The sequence below is a fragment of the Artemia franciscana genome, chromosome 4 (genome assembly GCF_032884065.1).
Source record: "Artemia franciscana chromosome 4, ASM3288406v1, whole genome shotgun sequence".
Taxonomy (NCBI): Eukaryota; Metazoa; Arthropoda; class Branchiopoda; order Anostraca; family Artemiidae; genus Artemia; species Artemia franciscana.
The window spans coordinates 2642773-2662802 of record NC_088866.1 but is presented as its reverse complement, the minus strand read 5'-3'; the positions used below and the strand labels follow the sequence as shown (position 1 = coordinate 2662802).

The following is a 20030-nucleotide window of genomic DNA, read 5'->3' as shown; positions in this document are numbered from 1 at the left end:
GGGGGGAGTTGAGGGGGAGGGTTAATTCTAAAAAATGAGAGAAAATGAGGTATTTTGAACTTGCGAAGGAGTGATCGGATCTTAATAAAATTTCATATTTAGAAGGACCTCGTAACTCAGATCTCTTACTTTAAATCCCGACCGGATCTAGTGTCATTGGGGGGGGGGGGCGGGAATCTTGGAAAGCGCTTTAAGCGGAGAGATCAGACTGGAACTTAGCTGGAAGAATAAGCACAAGTCCAAGATATGTGACGGAAATAACCGGACCAGATCCACTCTCTTTGGTGGAGTTGGGGGGGGGGAGTAATTCAGAAAAATTAGAAAAAATTAGGTATTTGCAACTTACGAACGGGTATCAGATCTTAATGAAATTTGATTTTTAGAAGGATCTTGTGCTTTAGAACTCTTATTTTAAATCCCAAACAGATCTGGTGACATTGGGGGGAGCTGAAGGGGAAAACCGGAAATATTGGAAACAAGAAATCTTGGAAAACACTTAGAGGTGAGATATCGGGATGAAACTTGATGGGAAGAATGAGAACAAGTTATAGATACGTGATTGACATAATTGGAATGGATCCTTTCTCTTTAGCGGAGCTGGGGGTTGTTAATTTTGCACAATTAGAAAAATTGAGGTATTTTAACTTAAGAACGGGTGACCGAATCTAAATGAAATTTAATATTTAGAAGGAATCCATGTCTCAGAGCTCTTATTTCAAATCCCGAACAGATCTGTTGACCTTAGAGGGAGTTGGAGGGGGAAACCAGAAATCTTGGAAAACGCTTATAATTGTCATAGATACGTGATTGACGTAACATGACTCGATCTGGTCTCTTTGGGGGTGTTAGGGATTGGGGTTCTGGTGCTTCTGGAAGTGCTAGGACGATGAAAATTGGTAGGTGTGTGAGGGAGCTGCACAAATTGACTTGATAAAGTCGTTTTCCTCGATTCGACCATCTTGGGGGCTGAAGGGAGAGGAAAAATTAGAAAAATTGAGGTATTTTTAACTTCTGATTCGGTGATCGGATCCTAATGAATTTTGATATTTAGAAGGGCCTCGTGACTCATAGCTCTTATTTCAGATCTCAACCGGCATTAAGACTCTTATTTTCCTTTTAAAGCAATCTATTGATTCTTAGAATTTTGCCAGAGCTCATACCATATGAGCTCTTAGCTCTTCACTCTTCTTGCCTCGTCACAAGCGCCATTTGAGCTCTTAGCTCTTGTTTAATTGAAAGCAGGGAGCAACATTAAAACATGAAATAAACGGAAATGATTTCCTATAAGAGGGGGACTACCCCTTCTGTACCTTCTCCTCCACTATTTACGTCATTCAGCTTGCAACTACATTCCTAGTGTAGATGAAATTAAGAAATTCAGTGAAATTACGTAATTTGGTGTAATTAATTGGTGTAATTTCTTTAAAATCCAGGGGGAGGGGTAAAGTTGGAATGCACTTCCCAAGTCAAGTAAATATGACAGAGAAAACTGAAGAATGAGGCATATAGCAATAAAAAAGGTAGAGATGTAGCCTATTAAAGAAAAATAAACCGTTTCTGTGAAAGCTTGAATTATGCAAACTTATCTTAGTTTTGATAAGACTTTTGGAGAAACTAGATTTCAGCTTGGAGTGGGGCAAACTGGGGTTTAGGGGGAAACTGAGGTCTGGGGGTCAGTTGCCCCCTTTTTCCCATGAAAGATTACTTTCCCACATCTTGCAACTAAGGGGTCGGAGAAGTGTAGTCATTCGATTCTGGAACCACTCAAAGTTATATATTATAAGAACGAATATTTGTTGTTACATATCCATATTCAAATTATTTTATTATTTAATAGACAGGACGAAACTATTTGTAATGCCATCTGTTTTTGTTCATGACTATTCTACACCTGTATGACAAATTGTTTTTGGTGGACAGCAGGAAAGGGGGGGGGGGTATTGAAATGAGCGAGAGATACAAAAAAGTTTCTCATGTTTTGAAAACCTTGAATATCTTGCTTAAAAAATAGTTACTTCTTGAATGCCAAGGAAATCGATGTGCGACAAAAATCTTAGAAATCATTTCTTAGCGTGCAGTTCATTTTTAATACAGAAATTTCTTGCCTGCTCTGCATGGCATTAAACTTACTTAAAACGTTAAACAAAACCAATGCCGTTTCCAATGTTGGAAGAATCAGCTAGTTCCATATTATATTCCTCTTTTCTGTGTCTAAACATGTATGGTTTTGTGAAGTATGTATACGTTTTTCAGGAATACTAATTATAATAGAAATACCCACTATTAGAACAGCTTAGTAATTGGCTTTGAGCGACTATCTCAGAAGTTTAAAATACGACCTCTAGGAAAAGTGGCAGGGATTATCTTAGCCAGCTGGAACGCTTCCCACAGAAGTGGAAAAAAGAAACATTCAAATTTACACAAGACTTTAAAAATGCTTTCAAACTTATTGTTCAAATTTAAACAAGACTTTAAAAACACTTTCAAACTTGTTTTGTTTCGAAACGCTCTCGGCAACTTCCAAAATTATATCTGAACAATGTCATATATAATTGGAGTGCAACCATGAGATCGTTTGGTCAAAAATAGTCACACAATCTGAAGTTAAAACTAAAATTAAACCTGTAAATTGCGTGAAAGTTAATTTAGGAAATAAATGAAACAGAACAGGATCATCAGGGTGAACTAGATTGGAAAATTACGAGCCTTTGATTTTCTGGTGAGCTTCAAAATGTTGCCTCATATTATAGCCACATCTGAGCAGATTCTTAAATAACGACGAAGACCACCCTGCCTTTCCATCACAAACACCAAAAACAAGAAGAACAACAGGGAAATTCTTAAGTCAGTGGAAAACAAGTTAGAATGAATATTTCGGCCTGATTTCCGAGGGCCGTCCTCAGCAATACAAATAAGAATAAACAACTTACAAGAGGATAAAATCAATAAAACTAAAATGAACAGTTTTTCAAAACAGTCCCAGCATCCTTACCTCAGCGAAGTTCAACCAGGACTAAACGAAAACGAAAACGAAGAGGAGGACCAAAACGAAGTCCTGGTTGAACTTCGCTGAGGTAAGGATGCTCGGACTATTTTGAAAAACTGTTCATTTTAGTTTTATTGATTTTATCCTCTTGTAAGTTGTTTTTTCTTATTTGTATTGCTGAGGACGGCCCTTGGAAATCAGGCCAAAATATTCATTCTAACTTGTTTTTCACTGACTTAAGAATTTCCCTATTGTTCTTCTTGTTTTTGGTGTTTGGGAACCGATTCTTAAAAAAATGTTAATAGATCTCCTGGTCTTACTTCTTTATAGACAGATTCTGATAGATGCTCTGAGCCATAATCCGGTATATTCTCTAAGCGCCCGTAGAGTCCCTTAGCCAAATCTTGAGAGGTTGCTACCGTAGATTCATTGAGAAAATTTTGGTCAGCTTTAGTCAAATTCTGATACATTCACAGGTCCGATTTCTAGTATGCTACCTAAGCCAAACTTTATTCAATACCTTTTGCCAGGCTCCAGTAAGATTCCCTTAGGTCTAGTCCTTGTATAATTTCATACTTGTAAAAGTCCTTAAAAATGATCAAGATTCAGGGTATGTGAAAACTGTTCTTTTGTCACGCTAGTCAAAATTTCCCAGAGTGTTTCGTCAATAGTTTTATAGGAGGGGGAACGGTTCACCCCCCTTCTTTATCAAGAAAGCCCTGCTAGCTACCGTACTAGCTCTGTCGATGGGTAGATACAATATGTCAAATCATAAAAAAGGCGAAATTTGGCGAGACAATCTGGGATCTTTGAAGTTTCTCCTGCATTATAGGATGTATAACTTGATCTTAATCCCCTTCATCGGGAAAGTACTGCTAGCTAACCTACTAGCTCTGTAAATGGCTAAACAACGTGCGTAAAACCATGAAATTTTTTTTGGGGAAATCAAAGAAAATTGGCGAAACAACCTGGGATTTTCAAAATTTCTCCTACACTATAGGATGCTTAAGCTTAATCTGATCCTGAAGAAAAGTAAATTAACCAAATTTTGAGATAAACATGGGATTTTACAATTTTTTCAAGAGTAATTGTTATATTAACTGCAATTGCCGATTGTCACAAAAAGAAGAAAATTTAACCAAATTCCAGTACAACTCTGGAATTTAAGATAGTTTCACTAAAATATTGGACGCAACAGCTAAATTAATCTAGAGTATGGACTTGGGATCTTCAATGTTTTTCAAGATTGTAAGATGCATAAACTCAATCAGTAGCCAAAATCAATACGACCAATCACAAAAAAGGAAAATTTGGAAAATTTTGGGATGTACCTAGAAAGATTGAGCTTGTCCAGCAGCTTTTGTTGCATCTAGTTATTACGTTTTTGTCTATAGGAAGGTGTAATTAACACTCTCCCTTGTCCCCCCCCTACATATTTTTTTTAAAGACCCATTGTTACAAAATAACGCGAGGGACTACTGCTTTCAATCTCTATTATAAAATCTAAACGTTTATGCAAGTACTTAATATGCATAAAATATATAGTAAATTTGAATTTACAGCATTAAAAAAAGAAAGAAATTTAGGTTCATTAAACTATTTCTTTCATATAAAAGTGTTTCCGTTTGCCATTTTCTTCCTTTGAATAATATTCAATTTCAGGAAGGAGGTAGGATATAAACCTTACGGAAGCCTCATTTCTGACCTAATTCCTCAATTTTCGTTAAAATCTTATTTAAAAAAAAATTGTAATAGCAAAATAAACTTTCGGTAATCCCAGTATGGTTTTCGGATACAAAACAACTATGGTTTCAAAACACATGCACATAAATCTTTTCCCGGGGCTTGATAATTAAAAAAAAAAATATAATTTTTAAAATAAGAAGTAGCCCGAATTTTGAGAAGAAGAAGTGTACTGCATATGTCCCTTTATCAAAACAGGCGCGTCAGTCCAATACGGGGGGCTTTAGTCCTGTTCCCATCGAGATGTCAAAAATCTTACTATATGAATCTTACTATACTATATCTCCAGTAGTTTTCAATAAACCGATCTTCAGAACTTAGTCACCAGCCCCTAAGTCTCTGAACCCTCTGAAATAAATTCCTATGTGCCCCGCAACTTTCAAAGCCCTGCAACCCTCCCTCCCATGTATATGACCTTTCTTGCAAGTACTGTTTTCTTTGCTATATCTTCAATTTCATTTCGCTAGTCTAAAGCCCCAGTAGTCTAAACCCCACAATGTTATGTGTGAACCCCATAATGATATGTGTGAACCCTCTGAACTAAATTCCTACGTGTGTGACCACTCAGACACCGTTCTCACAGGTTCTCACTCCACTTCTCCAGCTTCAATTAATCTGGATCCGAGATCAATGATGAGCACCATTAGGGAGGGCTCCGGGGTTGGATTTTCCTCCCTGAGAAAAGAGAAAAATGAGGGATACAACGATTGAAGTACCGGTAAAAACAAACTCTTATTGAACTGTCCCTTAACGATTTTGAATATCACCTTAATCGTAAATTTATCGAATAAATCGAATTAAAATACCTCCTTAGATCTTGAAAAATAGTTTTCTTTGATTTTCCTTAAATAAGAACTAAACACTAAACGAATCCTTGCCAGTCAACATTTTTATGAATTGGCACCCCTATTAGTGCTTGCCCCTCCAGTAAACTTTCTTGGCAGCGCTCTTGAGGTCAATGTTTTCTTAGTGGCTTGAACTCGCACCCATGTAAATTGAAGGAGAGTTTCTGACCTGCGGTAGCTCTAAAATTTCGACGCAAAATACAAATCTTTGTTTTTAGTGAATCTAAAAATCCTGAGGGTAATATCCATTAGCGAGATTCCTGAAGCAATCATCAACATCTGTTGTCGAATTTGATCATCAGCTGAAGCAAATGTCTGCTTCAGTAATTATGAGATGTTCAAGCAAATAGGCTAACGGAGATATATTTATCTAGACAAAAAGTAAGATAGATAAATTTTGAAACTATTCATAGCAAAGTTTAATGCTACCAATAAAATCAAATATCCTCTTTTGGTTACTTCTGTCTTAGGGGCCTTGAGATGGAGATCCTGGTAAAATTCTAGATAAGGGGCTTTTTTCTACTTTGGAAGTTAGTTCAGTTCAGTTAATACAACATTTAGGACCGTTTCGAGAACCTAAAATATGTCCTGGCAAGGCTTTTAAAAGTATATACCTGCACTTCTTACCCTCCAAAGGGTATTGACCTTAGATGAACTTGTACAAACTTTGTATTTTAAAAATACAAATTTCAGAATTAGATCCACATTACATACAAGGGGTCAGTGAGGGTGTACTGAGCCTCGTAACATTGCTGAATCCTTATTAATAAGGCTTTAAATAATTTGAAAAATTGTGTTCTAAATTTTAAAAAATGCTAATGTGGCTAAAATTCCACCCAAATAATTAATTGTATTTTCGGTACTCCCGTACAATCCAGAACACACACGAGAAGTTTGCTTAATGTAAGATCTAAGATAACCGGTTTCATACCCACAAAGACAATTGACGGATGATAAAATGCATTGTACTATTAAATTTCGGCTATACATTTGCACATTAGGGGGTGGGATGGGGTAAGCTTACGTTGTTTAACTTAGTCCCTCCCCCTAATGTGCAAATATACAGCCCAAAGGACATTATCATATAAACCAAAGTATTATATTTTCATCATGTTTTTGTATGTTTCATTATGGTTAACCTAGCTTCACTTCTCGAGTGTGTTCTGGATTGTACGGAAGTACCATATTTTCTAAAGTTAGAGTAAAACATAAGCAGACTCAAAACAAAAACTAAGGAGAGGTATATTTTTTTTTGCCTGTCTCTTTTTTTCATTTTTTTTCATATTTTTGTTTCCTGTTCCCAAGTTTCCTGTCTTTTATGTACTTCTCTAAGCCTTAAAAACAGGAAGGGGTACAGATAGGAACTTGAAAACTCTTTCCTGAACCATATGCTAGGTTCCAAGGTTATATCTAGGGACTGGATCTGAACCCCCCCCCCCCCGCAAAAAAAGAAACAAACAAAATTTTCGTCAGACTCAGAAAAACGTAACAAAATGCAAATAGGCTAAACAAATTTTTGATGCGTTTTTTTAACGTTTTTTGTAAAGCCCCCCCATAAAATAACCCCCAGCAATAATCATGACGTTTTTTGTAAAGCCACCCCTCTAAAAATGACCCCCAGCAATAATCCTGACTACAGCCTTGCTAGGCTCTGAGCTCATTTCTGGAATTTTCAACCCCCCCTATTCCAACCATTCTTAAAAATTACGAAAAGCCCCTCATTTAGAAAAAGGTTTAGGCAAATTTGAGTTCACCTTAAGGAAATCAAACACAGATTTTAAGCAAAAACTTCGGATGTCCTTCTTTTGAGATTAAGAGAAGCTGATACAGATAGGAAAACGGAGATAGACATTCTTTTTCTACTACTACTACTGCTAAAAACTCACCGCAGCACCAAGCTGGATGAGGCCAACACAGCCACGCACGCTCCTCCTCCGTCCAAATCTATTCAAAGTCCCCCCCTCTTTACACCCTCCCAGGAAGTTCCCATTTCTCTTTATTTTTTTCACTTATGAAAGAAGTGCGTAAATCGTAAAGATATAATTTTAAAAAGTTTTAACTCATAAAAGCAAAACTTGATAATATGCGAATGTGCCATTTCTCAATCATTTTTTTTTCTAGCAAATTTGCAAACATAATGGATTTAACAGAGAACCGCAACAATTATCACGTACGGGACAATAAATTATTATTTAAGAGCCAGCCCTGGGGGGGGCACTTTGCACCACCTGGTGTACATCTCAGAACATCAGCTGCGCCGCACAGTTCCGCTACGCTTGAAACACTTTACACCATGTTTAAAACAGTATCTGCCATCCTTGGCCCACTTCCGCCACATTTGGATGCGTTGCTTAGTGTACGTAATTTCTGAACGTGGACGCCATCTCGGAGCTGTCGCTCATGTAGGAGTTCAATTTTAATGATGTTCAACACTACTATTGTGGGGAGGGGGGGCTAGAATGTTTAAGGAAGCCAGAAATGTATGATCTGTTTGAAAATATAACAAATTAAAAGATTTCAAGATATTTCTTATAAAAGGAGTGGGATGGGCTCATAGCCTCCTACATTATGCACATACCGATTTTGGAAGACAAGAATGAACTTACATTAACAAAACACTTTATTTTAACTTTTGGGGAGTAATCTAAAAGTTTTACAAGGGAAATATATTGAAGATATCTCAATTGTGCCCTATTTCAGGAAGAAAATAAGTAAGAAGCGGGAGGGGGAAGTTTCACCGACCCCTCTCCCAACAACACATTTCATCTCCCTCTCCCTATATTATCATATGCTTCCACGCGAAAGACTATTCATATGTAGACCAAATTTTATTAATTATAAAGATCAGAGAGGGGAGGGGATGCAAGGTTCACTTACCCCTTTCTCAACAACGTCTTTAACCTCCCTCTCTCTGTAGCTATGATGTGTTCCCACGCGATACCACACAGCACGAGTAAATTCTGCCTTGTCGCACTTTTAACGAAGTCGAATCGATGCAAAGGGATATTATTCCCAATTCAAAGGCAAATTGTGACTCTTTTTTAGAAGGAAGAAAAGCATAATAGTTACATGAAAGTATATAGGAAAACATGGAAAAGATACAATAGTCTCGATTTCTTGTGGGAGAGGGGTGGATATGGGTTTGAATGCCCCCCCTCAAGGCCTGCCTGCCTCGTTTTACCCATTTTGCACAAAACGCTATGATGGTATTTCTAACCACCAAATATGCCTCGTGTTACGAATTGTTACTTCTGACAGACACTACACACCCCCAAAACCACATTGTCCAAAATTTTCAAAATTCGTTATATCCCTTTTCTGCACATGGATTGCTGATTTTTACCATAATTGGTCAACAAGTCTGTATCTCTGCGCCCTTTGACCACAGATAACCTGTATATTCAGTAAAGATATTTGCTTGAAAAAAAAAAAATGGTTTGCATGAGAATTGAACCCAAGACTAGCCGAGGCTACAACTTGGACTAACAGGTATACCTCGCAATAAATTTTCATGGCTTTTCATTTTAAACTTTACTGTTCCACAAGAACCAAATTACTTGTAAACACAGGATATATTTGTCCCTGCATCAAGACCATAGCCAGGTGTTTTTTTCGGGAATATTTTTTTGGGGGAGAGGGTTTACAAAAAAACTTTAAAAAACCCGTCAAAATTTTAATGCATTTTGGTTACGTTTTTACGAGTCGGCATTTTTTGGGAGGATTCAGACCTACCCTCACCCATAGATACGGGTTTGGCTAGGACATTCGTACATTTCTGTATATTATAATCCTTACATTATAACATATATCCTCTGTTTAATTATTAATCTAAATTATTTGATTAGCCTACATATTGGTATGAAGCCTAGCCTAATTATCGCCCCATTACACCAGAAAATAAGTAGGCATGCTACAGCTTGACATCAAAAGGAAACGTAACTAATTTGTTAAATTAGTCGTAACAATATTTATTCACGGTCACCATAGATAAGATTGGTGGTTTGAACTGTATATATCTAGTCGAATCACAGGAAATTTTTTTTCTTTACTTATTGCATGGAATGAATGACAATTTATTTTTAACGGTTTTAGGGTTTAGTTTTTGCACAATCTATGAACTATAAATATTTTCGGGTCGTCTTATTGGCCCTATCATAGCTGTAATTTCCTTCCCATCCAAAATACCAGAACCAAACTACTACCAATACTACTACTAACAACTCATTGTAGTACTAAGCCGCATGAGGCCACCACAGCTACGCACACCCCTCTCTATCTCAATCTATTCAAAGCCTACCTCTTTACATCCTTCCAAGAAGTTTCAATTTCCCTTAAATCTTTCCTTACGACATCCTCCTACCCCGACCCAGGACGACCTTCTTTTCGTTTACCCCTAGATTGTTAGACGAAAAGGACAATCTTTGGCAATTTGCCCAATCAATCCCAGAACCATAAATTCTGGGATTTATAACCATAAATTCCGGAAATAAACAAAAAATGAAGAGGGAGAAAGAATATCTGAAGGTAATTTCAGAGAGTTTTAATGAAGAATTACCTAATCAAGGTATATATCCAAAAAGGAATGGAAACCAAAAATCTGGAAGTAATTTTAAACACTAAGACAGAAAAAAACAAACAAACAAAGAAGCAGAAGAATAAAATGGAGACACACATTACTGTTTCCCATGCAAAGAAGTAATTTTTCTTGTTGTCTAAGATGGTGAAATATAATTATTCTAAATAGGGTTTTCGGCTACAGTGACACCTATCTGACACAATTTTTGGGAGTTTCAGGCAAGGATTTCGTATCCAGGATTTTCTTGGGGGAAGGGATAACAAAAGAGAACAAACCTTAAAAACCTATCAAAATTTGTTGATGTGCATTTTGTTACGTTTTTATGAGTCGGACAATAATTTTTTTTGGCGGGGGGGGGGGGTTGAAATCGACCCACCATGTATATTGCCTTGATCTCCGGCTATTTTCCAAAACTACCATAAATTGGCTTTCGTCATTATTTTTATTATTAACCTAAGACTAATCGAAATAGTAGTTCCCATTCCTGAATCAAGTTCAAATGGTCATTCATCATCACTTGGCAGTTTTTCTTTCAAAGCGTGTTTGAAATTTCTGATTACTATGGGCTAGGGTTATTTTGACAAGTTCATAAATAGGTTAGTTCATAAATAGGTTGCCCCTGAGGGGTACCATGGTTTACCTAATATGGTGCATATTCAAAAAGGAGTGGAAACATGAAAATCAAAGCGTAATCCTAGAATATTCGCGCTTACCTAATGTTGCACAAGTTCGTAAAATCAAAGCAAACTGTGAGACTTGGATTATGTAACACTGCAAAGGCCCCTCCTCCCTTAAAAACTACGATTAAATAGGGGAACCTGGAAAAAGAGACTAAGATTCCTTGGTCACAGGAAAATATATGGTGTCTATTATGTTGAATGAACAGACATTTTAAATTCAAAATATTTCATGGTTGAATTTGCTTTTTCGAAAAAAAAAAGACAAGAACTAAGAGCTCATACGGCACTTGTGACGAGGCGAGAAGAGCTAAGACCCAAGAGATCATATGGTACGAGCTCTAACAAATTTCTATGAATCAATAGATTGACTTAAAAAGGATTGATTTAAAAAGGAAAATAAGAGGCTTAATGCCGGTCAGGATTTAAAATAAGAGCTCTGAGTCACGATGTCATAAATATCAAATTCATTAAGATTCGATCACCCACTCGTAAGTTATAAATACCTAATTTTTTCTAATTTTTCCTCTCCCTTTACCCCCCAGATGGTCGAATATGGGAAAACGACTTTATCAAGTCAAATTGTACAGCTCCCTGACACGCCTACCAATTTTCATCGTCCTAGCACGTCTAGAAGCACCAAACTCTCCAAATCACTGAGCCCCTCCCCCCAACTCCCCCAAAGAGAGCGAATCCAGTACGATTCTCTCAATCACGTATCAAGGACATTTGTTTATTCTATCCACCAAGCTTCATCCCGATTCCTCCACTCCAAGTGTTTTTCCAAGATTTCCCCCTCCAACTCCCCCCAATGTCAAAAGATCTGGTCGGGATTCGAAATAAGAGCTCTGAGACATGAATTCCTTCTAAAAATAAAATTTCATTAAGATCCGATCATCTATTCGTAAGATAAAAATGCCCCAATTTTCACGTATTCCAAGAATTCTGATTTCCCCCTCCAACTCCCCCCAATGTCAAAAGATCTGGTCAGAATTTAAAATTAGAACTTTAAAGCACAAGATCCTTCTAAATATCAAATTTCATTAAGATCTGGTCACCCTTTCGTAAGTTACAAATACCTCAATTTTCAAAATTACCCCCCCCCCCAATTCCACCAAAGAGAGCAGATCCGGTCCGGTTATGTCAGTCACGTATCTTAGACAGGTTTCTATTCTCCTCATCCAGTTTCATCCTGATCTCACCGCTTTAAGTATTTTCTAAGATTTCCGGTCCCCCAACTGCCCCCCCCCTAATTACGGCTGATCCGGTTGAGATTTAAAATAAGAGATCTGAGTTACGAGGTACTTCTAAATATGAAGTTTCATGAAGATCTGATCACTCCTTCGTAAGTTAAAAACACGTCATTTTTTCTTATTTTTCAGAATTAACCCCCCCCCCCCAATAGAGCGGATCTGTTCCAATTATGTAAATCACGTATGTAAGACTTCTGCTTATTTTTCCCTCCAAGTTTCATCCCGATCCCTCCAATGTAAGCGTTTTCCATGATTTTAGGTTCCTCCACCCCAAACTTCGCCCAATGTGACCAGATCCGGTCGGGATTTAAAATAAGAGCTCTGACACATGATATCCTTCTAAATATCAAATTTCATTGAGATCCGATCACCCGTTCGTAAGTTAAAAATACCTCATTTTTTCCAATTTTTCAGAAATAACCCCCCCCCAACTACCCCAAATAGAGTCGATCCGCTCCGTTTATGTCAATCATGTATCTAGGACTTGTGTTTATTTTTCCCACCAAGTTTCATCCCGATCCCTCCACTCTAAGTGTTTTCCAAGTTTTAGGTTTCCCCCTCCAAACTCCCCCCAATGTCACCAGATCCGGTCGGGATTTAAAATAAGAGCTCTGAGACACGATATCCTTCTAAACATCAAATTTCATTGAGATCCGATCACCCGTTCGTAAGTTAAAAATACCTCATTTTTTCTAATTTTTCAGAATTACCCCCCTCCCCCCCCCACTACCCCAAAGAGAGCGGATCCATTCCGATATGTCAATCATGTATCTGGGACTTTTGCTTATTTTTCCCATCAAGTTTCATCCCGATCCCTCCACTCTAAGTCTTTTCCAAGATTTTAGGTTTCCCCCCTCCAACTCCCCCCAATGTCATCAGATCCGGTCGGGATTTAAAATAAGAATTCTGAGACACAATATCATTCCAAACATCAAATTTCATTAAGATCCCATCACCCGCTCATAAACTAAAAATACTTCATTTTTTCTATTTTTTTCCGAATTAACCGGCCCCCCACTCCCCCCAGATGGTCAAATTGGGAAAACGACTATTTCTAATTTAATCTGGCCCGGTCCCTGATACGCTTGCCAAATTTCATCGTCCTAGCTTACTTGGAAGTGCGTAAAGTAGCAAAACCGGGACCGACAGACAGACCGACAGAATTTGCGATTGCTATATGTCACTTGGTTAATACCAAGTGCCATAAAAACGGGAGGTTACTTCGTAAAAAAGTGTACTTTAATTTCACTTTAACATCGACTGATTTTTGTGAGCCATCTAGGCCTTATTTATACAGGGACACGTGTCTCTACCTTCTATGAATCTGATTGGTCTTAGAACTTCCTTTCAGAATCCTAAACCAGTGAAAGGAACGAGTAGTTTAAGCGCATTTGATTGGTTCTTCGGTATGAAAATATAAGCCAGTAGAGAGACCAAAAAGTTCCTGAGTGACAAGACTTTTTACAAGTAGTCCCTTGATTTATCCGTGATCCAAGGTTTCACTTTTATTATCTTTCAACTTGTCTTTACCAGAGTAAGCCCAGATAGCAAAATAACGGTTGAAAGAAGAATAAAGGTAAAATAAAACAGTATCAGTTTATCTAATTTTAGTGGTCACAGTGACCCAGGCCGGGGCCGTAGAGGAAGATAAAGTAGCAAGAGTCAAGTAAATTTGAAGCTGTTGGTGGGGGTACAATTTCGTTGTCGTTCGATTTTAATTTCAATAAGAATGCCCAATTCTTCGATTTTTCTTTTAATGAGAATACCCATTGAGATATTTTTTCAAAATCTAAGGGGGGGAGGGGACGGATTTATGTGTAAATCTGAATTTTTAGGAGACACACCTACTATATGGGGATTTTTGCTTTGTTGGAATTACGCTTTTCCTCCTGCAAATGAGTTTTGCCTCCCTCTTTTGTTCGGGGCACCCTAAGTGGCGTAAAAACATTTGTTTTAAAATTTTCCTGGTTTCCAGACCATAAATGACTTCAAAATCTGCATCAGCGATCAAGGAAAACACCAACACTTTTTTTTGGGGGGGGGGGCTTAATTCGTCAAGTTACAAAAAAGATAAATTACCTGAAACTTATAGAAAATAATTCAAGCTATCATTTAAGGTATGACAAGTTGGATGGAGCCCCAGAAATACGTGCCTCTGAGTCGTAGCATAACACTTATAAACATTATGGAGTCGGTCTGATCTTAATAAGTAAGAAATTAAATAGTAAGGAGGTAACAATAGGGTAACTAAGGAGGAAGTAAGCGGGTTAAAGATCTTTATAGATCAGGTGCAACTCTGAAAATCAACACTGAGAAAAGCATTGATTGCAAGCAAGTTCAATGAAAATATTCGTTGGGGTTGGGGGGGTTATATCTGTCCCCTTCTCTCATTTAAAAACTTTTTTGTATTTTATTCAAAGCTTGGTATAAACCCTGATGTTTTCAAAATGTCTGAGGAGGGGGTTGTCAGAGCTGCCCCTCCCCCTAATGCACATATTTATAGCATTAGCACTCTTTCGATGTCCCGGCTATCGAATAAATTTTCAGAGATGTTTACAATTCTAGAAACCGCTATATGCACCCAATGCTTAAGCACAAATCAGTCACTTGAGTCCGTTGGCAAATTTGATTTATTATTTGTAACCAGTGAAGACTGGGATTTGAAAACCACGCTGTGGCGGAAAAAAACGGCAAATAAAATTAAAATTTACAAATGCGTAACGCTAATAGAAGTCAGCAAGTGTTTCCAACCGTAAATCTGGTTACTTAACTGCTTACTTCCCAAATCATAACCGTTAATGCATACAAAAGAAAGTCTAAAGGTGCCCACATAAACTCAGAAAGTTTACACGTAAAATATATTGCGACTCTAAAGTTTTTCGTTTTTACTTCTGGTTTAATATTTCTCACAAAGAAGCCAATCAGCTTTAAAAGGGGGGGGGGGGCTATTCTCAGTTTGAAAACTGTACTTCCTTGTCTGTCTGGGTTAGTTACACGACAATTCGGTTACTTTGGTTTTAAAAAGGCGGGGCTAAATTTCTCTATATGTGTACTTTGGACATTGAAATTACCTTTTTTAGGTACCTGGTACCTTCTTCCCCCCACCTTCACAATGACCCACTACCCCTCCTTTATAACAGCTGATGTATACTATACGCTTTTGTATCTTCTTTTTTTTGTCTTAATTTCCTTATAGTTGCTTAATTTTACATTTGGGGACAATTTTCCAGGGGGAAATTGTTTGGAGAGAGGGAATTTTCCAGAGAAATTGCACACATGAGAGTTTTCCGTGGGAAGCAAAATTTTCCTTAATGAGTCTTCCGGGGGGATTTTCTGTGGAGACAGGGGGATACTGCGATCTCCCTTTTTCTCCAGTTATAAGGATTAATATGATTGTCTTGTGAAAACTCGTCATAAAAATAAAACGAATGTGCATTGATACACGCTTTTAACACGGAAATAGAGGACAAAGATATATCTTTGGGATATTCGTGTTCTACAATTCTCATTTTCCTTTAGTAGAACTATATGGCAATTATTGAAATACCTACGATAATTTGAATGCTGCCAGCAGGAGAAAAATACCTAGGGGGGGGGGGGTGAAACTTTCGGCCCTTACCCATCCCCCAAATTACCAAATTTTCCTAAGGTATCCTTTTTTTTATTAGTTTTGTTAATTTTTTCTGTTGCACCCCGTTATTATTTTTTTTATACGTACCTGGCCAGTAAGAACGCTTGCAAATTTGACTTTTACACCAAAGATGAAAAAAGTGACAATCACCTATGCTTCTGCCTTAAAAAGGGCGCTTGAATTCCGTTGGTTTATTTTTGTGACGTATTTCATAAGCCAATTATATTAATCCTTTTTTCCAGAGAAAGAAATAGCCCCGCCTTTTAAAACTGGGTGAACTAATGCTTCCGGCCACTAACACTGAGCAAAAATGTAGTTAGACAAAGGAATGCAATTTCTCGAGAGACAAATAACTCTGCCTTTTTAAAACATTTTTCCTTTTTTTGTAAGCAATACTAAGGCAACAAAAGAAACTAAAATTTTTTCGTCGCAACATTTTCTACAGGTGAAATCTCTGTTGCTCTGGGTTTGTACTATGTAGCGTTTGCGAAAAATGGATGCAGCATGGATAATAGAACCCACAATTTTTACATATATAATTCAAACAGAACTGTTATGCTAGGTACGTAAGATAAACCCTATAGTGGAGGTTGTGTTTTCCTGAATTCTTTTCTCGGTTTCCCGTAATGTCCCTGAAAGAAAGTTAGTTTCTCCAAAATCTTCACAGAAATTAACGTCGGTAAATACACGAAAGTTAACACGAAATACAAATTGTTAACTTTCGTTAACGTTAATTTTCGTGAAGATTTTTGCAGAGCCCAATTTTTCCTTTGAGAAATTTGAGGATAGTGTAAGCACTTTATGTCAACGCCGCAGTTCAGAGTGAGGAGCCTTGGATTTACGGACATTAATTTTTTTTTAATATTTTTTTAACGTACTATTCAAGCTGATGAAGTCATTAAGAACATAAAAATCCTTAAACTTACCTTTGGATCTTAGTTTCGCCTGTGCCATCAGAACGTCGAGGAAGAGCCTCCAATCGTCCCGTTGGTCTATTGCAGCTACTACATCCTCTACCTTGGGCTGGATAAAAGTGTTAAGCCTGCGTAGGTCAATCTGAAAATTTTGCCCTAGTGCATTCGTGGCCCTTCCCCGATGACGGATGCCCATCGGTTGCAAGTGCGGGGCAGCATTTGGAAGTCGCTGGTCACTTGACGCACTGTTTGTATGACATTTCCTAAGTATCTCCATCTACGCACGCTAATGACATCGGTGTCACAAGTGGTTGGCTGGTTTGTACCTCTCTCGGTCCAATGGGTGTTCACATTCTTTGGTGGCATCTATTTTCGAATGCTTTGATTCGTCTTGCCTGCTCTAAAAAGGCTGTAATTAGATAGAAAAGATTCTTTAAAAAAGCGTTACGTCAAGTATAAGTCGACTTAGACATCTCTGACAAATTTTGCTTTTAAATTCGATAACGTATTATAAAATGAATAATAGCCTCACATTCAGGTCGCATATAAAGGTGAGGGGAGGGGGGGGTTAGATGGTTTGACCCCCCTTGAAATGTTTGTCAGGCTCGTGAAAACGTAACAAAAATGAATATAAACAAATTTCTTATGCGTTAATTTTTTTGTAACCCCCATCTCCCGGAAAAAATCCTTTTGTAACCCCTCCTCCCGAAAAAAAAAATCATTGATACGACCCTGCCAAAGTATTTATAAAATTCCCAGGATATTATCTTTAAATCAGATTTTCCTACAACTAGGTTCCGTATTATATTGCTCCCAAGATGATGATGGTAATTAAAAACCTGTAAAAATAACCGAGATAATTAATTAATTATGAGTTGTGTTTTCGGACCAAATAAAAAGCAACGGGATTTTATATTTTCATTTGTTAGCAAGCTTTGAATACACGACATTTGACACCTAAAATAGCCATGCGTTTCAAAGGACAACAATAGAGAATTTTCCTCACTTGCTGTATGATAGAGTGACGTGAGGATGAATTGCAATTTGTGACTATCAAGACAGGTTGGGTTCAATCAACCCGATTGTTATAGAGGTTTCACAGCTAGTAGGTAGGTTTTTGAAAAGAGGGTAACCTTCATTTGGACAATATTCACGGGACTAGTTGCGATGCATAAATGAGGTTTCATATGTTTTTGAACACTATAAAGTAGAAACCTGATATTATTGTAGCTAATGATGTAGTGTTGTAGATATAACTACCTGTAGACACCAAATTTGAAAAATAAGAAACCTGTATCAATGGAAGGGAGAGGGAAAATGGCACTTGTTCATTATTTAGAACACACTCAGGAATTGTGACCTGCAAGATCTGACAAAAACCGGTTTAGCTACCTTCTGCATTCGGAGACCATTAGCCTAGGCTCAGTAGAAAAACTACGTTGTAGGCATGTTTAATTAAATATTGAATATATAGAGCTGGTGTTTCGGTTAGGTTACGTATTTAGCATAATGCATTCTGGGTGGCCTGCTTTCCATAGCTTTCTGCTGCAGTTCCCATAATTTTGGTAATAAAGTAAAGGTACTTGTGCATTATTCAGTACACGCTTGAGAAGTTTGAATCTGCAGATCAGACAACAACTGGTTTATACCTGCCAGTATTCGAAGAAAATCAGCTTAGGCTGATTTGAAATCTACGTTTTAGTTAAATTTTTATTAAACATTTAATTCATAGAGATGGTATTTTGGTTGCGTCAGGTTATGTTAGGTTAGGGAGCCGCACAGGACACATCATATTAAATACCTAACCAAATCGGTCATTGTCTGATCTGCAGATCCAAACTTCTGGAGTGTGTACTGAATAGTACACAAGTATTAAATTTTTATCGTTTTGGTATGTTTCATTAGGATTACCCTAATTCGTTTCGGTACTTATCGGTTATATAATAAACACTAAAAATTTCGATACAAGAAAATGGTCAAGTAACTTCGTTATACCACACAATTAGCTTAGATCAGACGGGATAATAACCAGATAGTTTGCTTAAACTAGTAATAGAATATAGTGCCTCATCATGGATGTTCAAGTTAAGATTTGGGATTTACCAGGGACCGAAGAGCAGGCAATTACGTTTCTCCAGGATAAGGGGCTGTTGCCAAAAACAAAAAAAAATGCGTCAATAGACACACCATGATTTTATACTCCTTTGAGGGCTACATGCGTTCTGGGTACATAATTCTAAGTTGCAATTTCATAATTTTCCTAATAAAGTATTATTTTTCATCATATTTTGTTTTATTTCATTAGCTTTATCAAAAGTTCACTTTTCGAGTGTTTGTTATATAACCGATAAGTAATTTCCTTTCTGTATTCTGTATAATTGACTAGCACCGGGAAAACTTTGAAATGTAAGGCAGAAATCAGTTAGAAGGAAAAGAATTATACCATCAAGTCTCTACAACCATGACATTCATTACAATCGCAATTGCGTTCTAGACCCCCATGCCAGTGGAGCTGGATATACCATTGGCTTTGGCTATATAAAAGGCTGGCTGATTTTGCAGGTTTTCATAATTTTTGTGTTTATTTTTCATTAACAGTTAGATGAACTACAATTTAAGACAACCAAGGTAGGCTGGGTTCAATCAACTCAATTGTTATAGAGGTTTCACAGTTTGTAGGCAGGTTTGCAAAATAATGTAGCCTTCATTTGGACATTATTCACGTGACTAGCAGCGCGGCAAAAATGAGGTTTTCAGAAGTGTTTGGTCTTAACTCATTTACAACAATAAACTAATGATAAAAAAAGCTAATATTGTTGTAGCTACCTATGCAATGTTGTAGGTATACCTCTTCTAAAAAATAAATTCGCGAAGTAAGGGGCTCTGTCATGACAAGATCATAAGGGGTAACTTAAAATTGACAGGCAGAAATCACATCGAAAAAAATTAGTACTTTTTACAAGTACAATCGACTCTCGATTATCCGCAGAATCGGATGGCGTGAGCGCCCCGAATAATCAAATTTGGCGGATAATCCACATATTAGAAAAAAAAAGGTTGTAGAGACATAGAAAAACTAAATTACGCTTATTAAAACGTGTATTTAAAACAAAACAACGGGAATAAGTAATAAATGTAATGACATAATAGAAATAAAAAAGATGTACAAATCATAGTATTATTTACACTTTTAAAGTATGCAAAAAAGTTCAAAGTCCTAATTAAACTTTTGAAAATAATGACTTACTATAGCTCTATAACTTTTTTCTATATCTTTTTTTTTTATTTTGACTGAAATTTCTGCAAAACGAGTTTATGCCAATAGCACGTCACTATCTTGTTCTAAAAAATCAAGGAGATAGATATCGATGCCTTTTATGAGTTATCCGGACAACAACCTAAGTT

The 20030-nt window shown here is 37.1% G+C and overlaps 1 protein-coding gene across 1 annotated transcript in view; it reads left to right on the top strand.

The window, feature by feature from the left end:
- Positions 1–5819: 5819 nt before the first annotated feature.
- The window catches only part of LOC136025855 (uncharacterized), a 55734-nt gene continuing 41523 nt past the window's right edge, over positions 5820–20030 (top strand). Inside the window, exon 1 of the mRNA XM_065701882.1 lies at positions 5820–5955. The gene's annotated coding sequence lies outside the window, so the exon portion shown is untranslated. The remainder of the gene's footprint in view (positions 5956–20030) is intronic.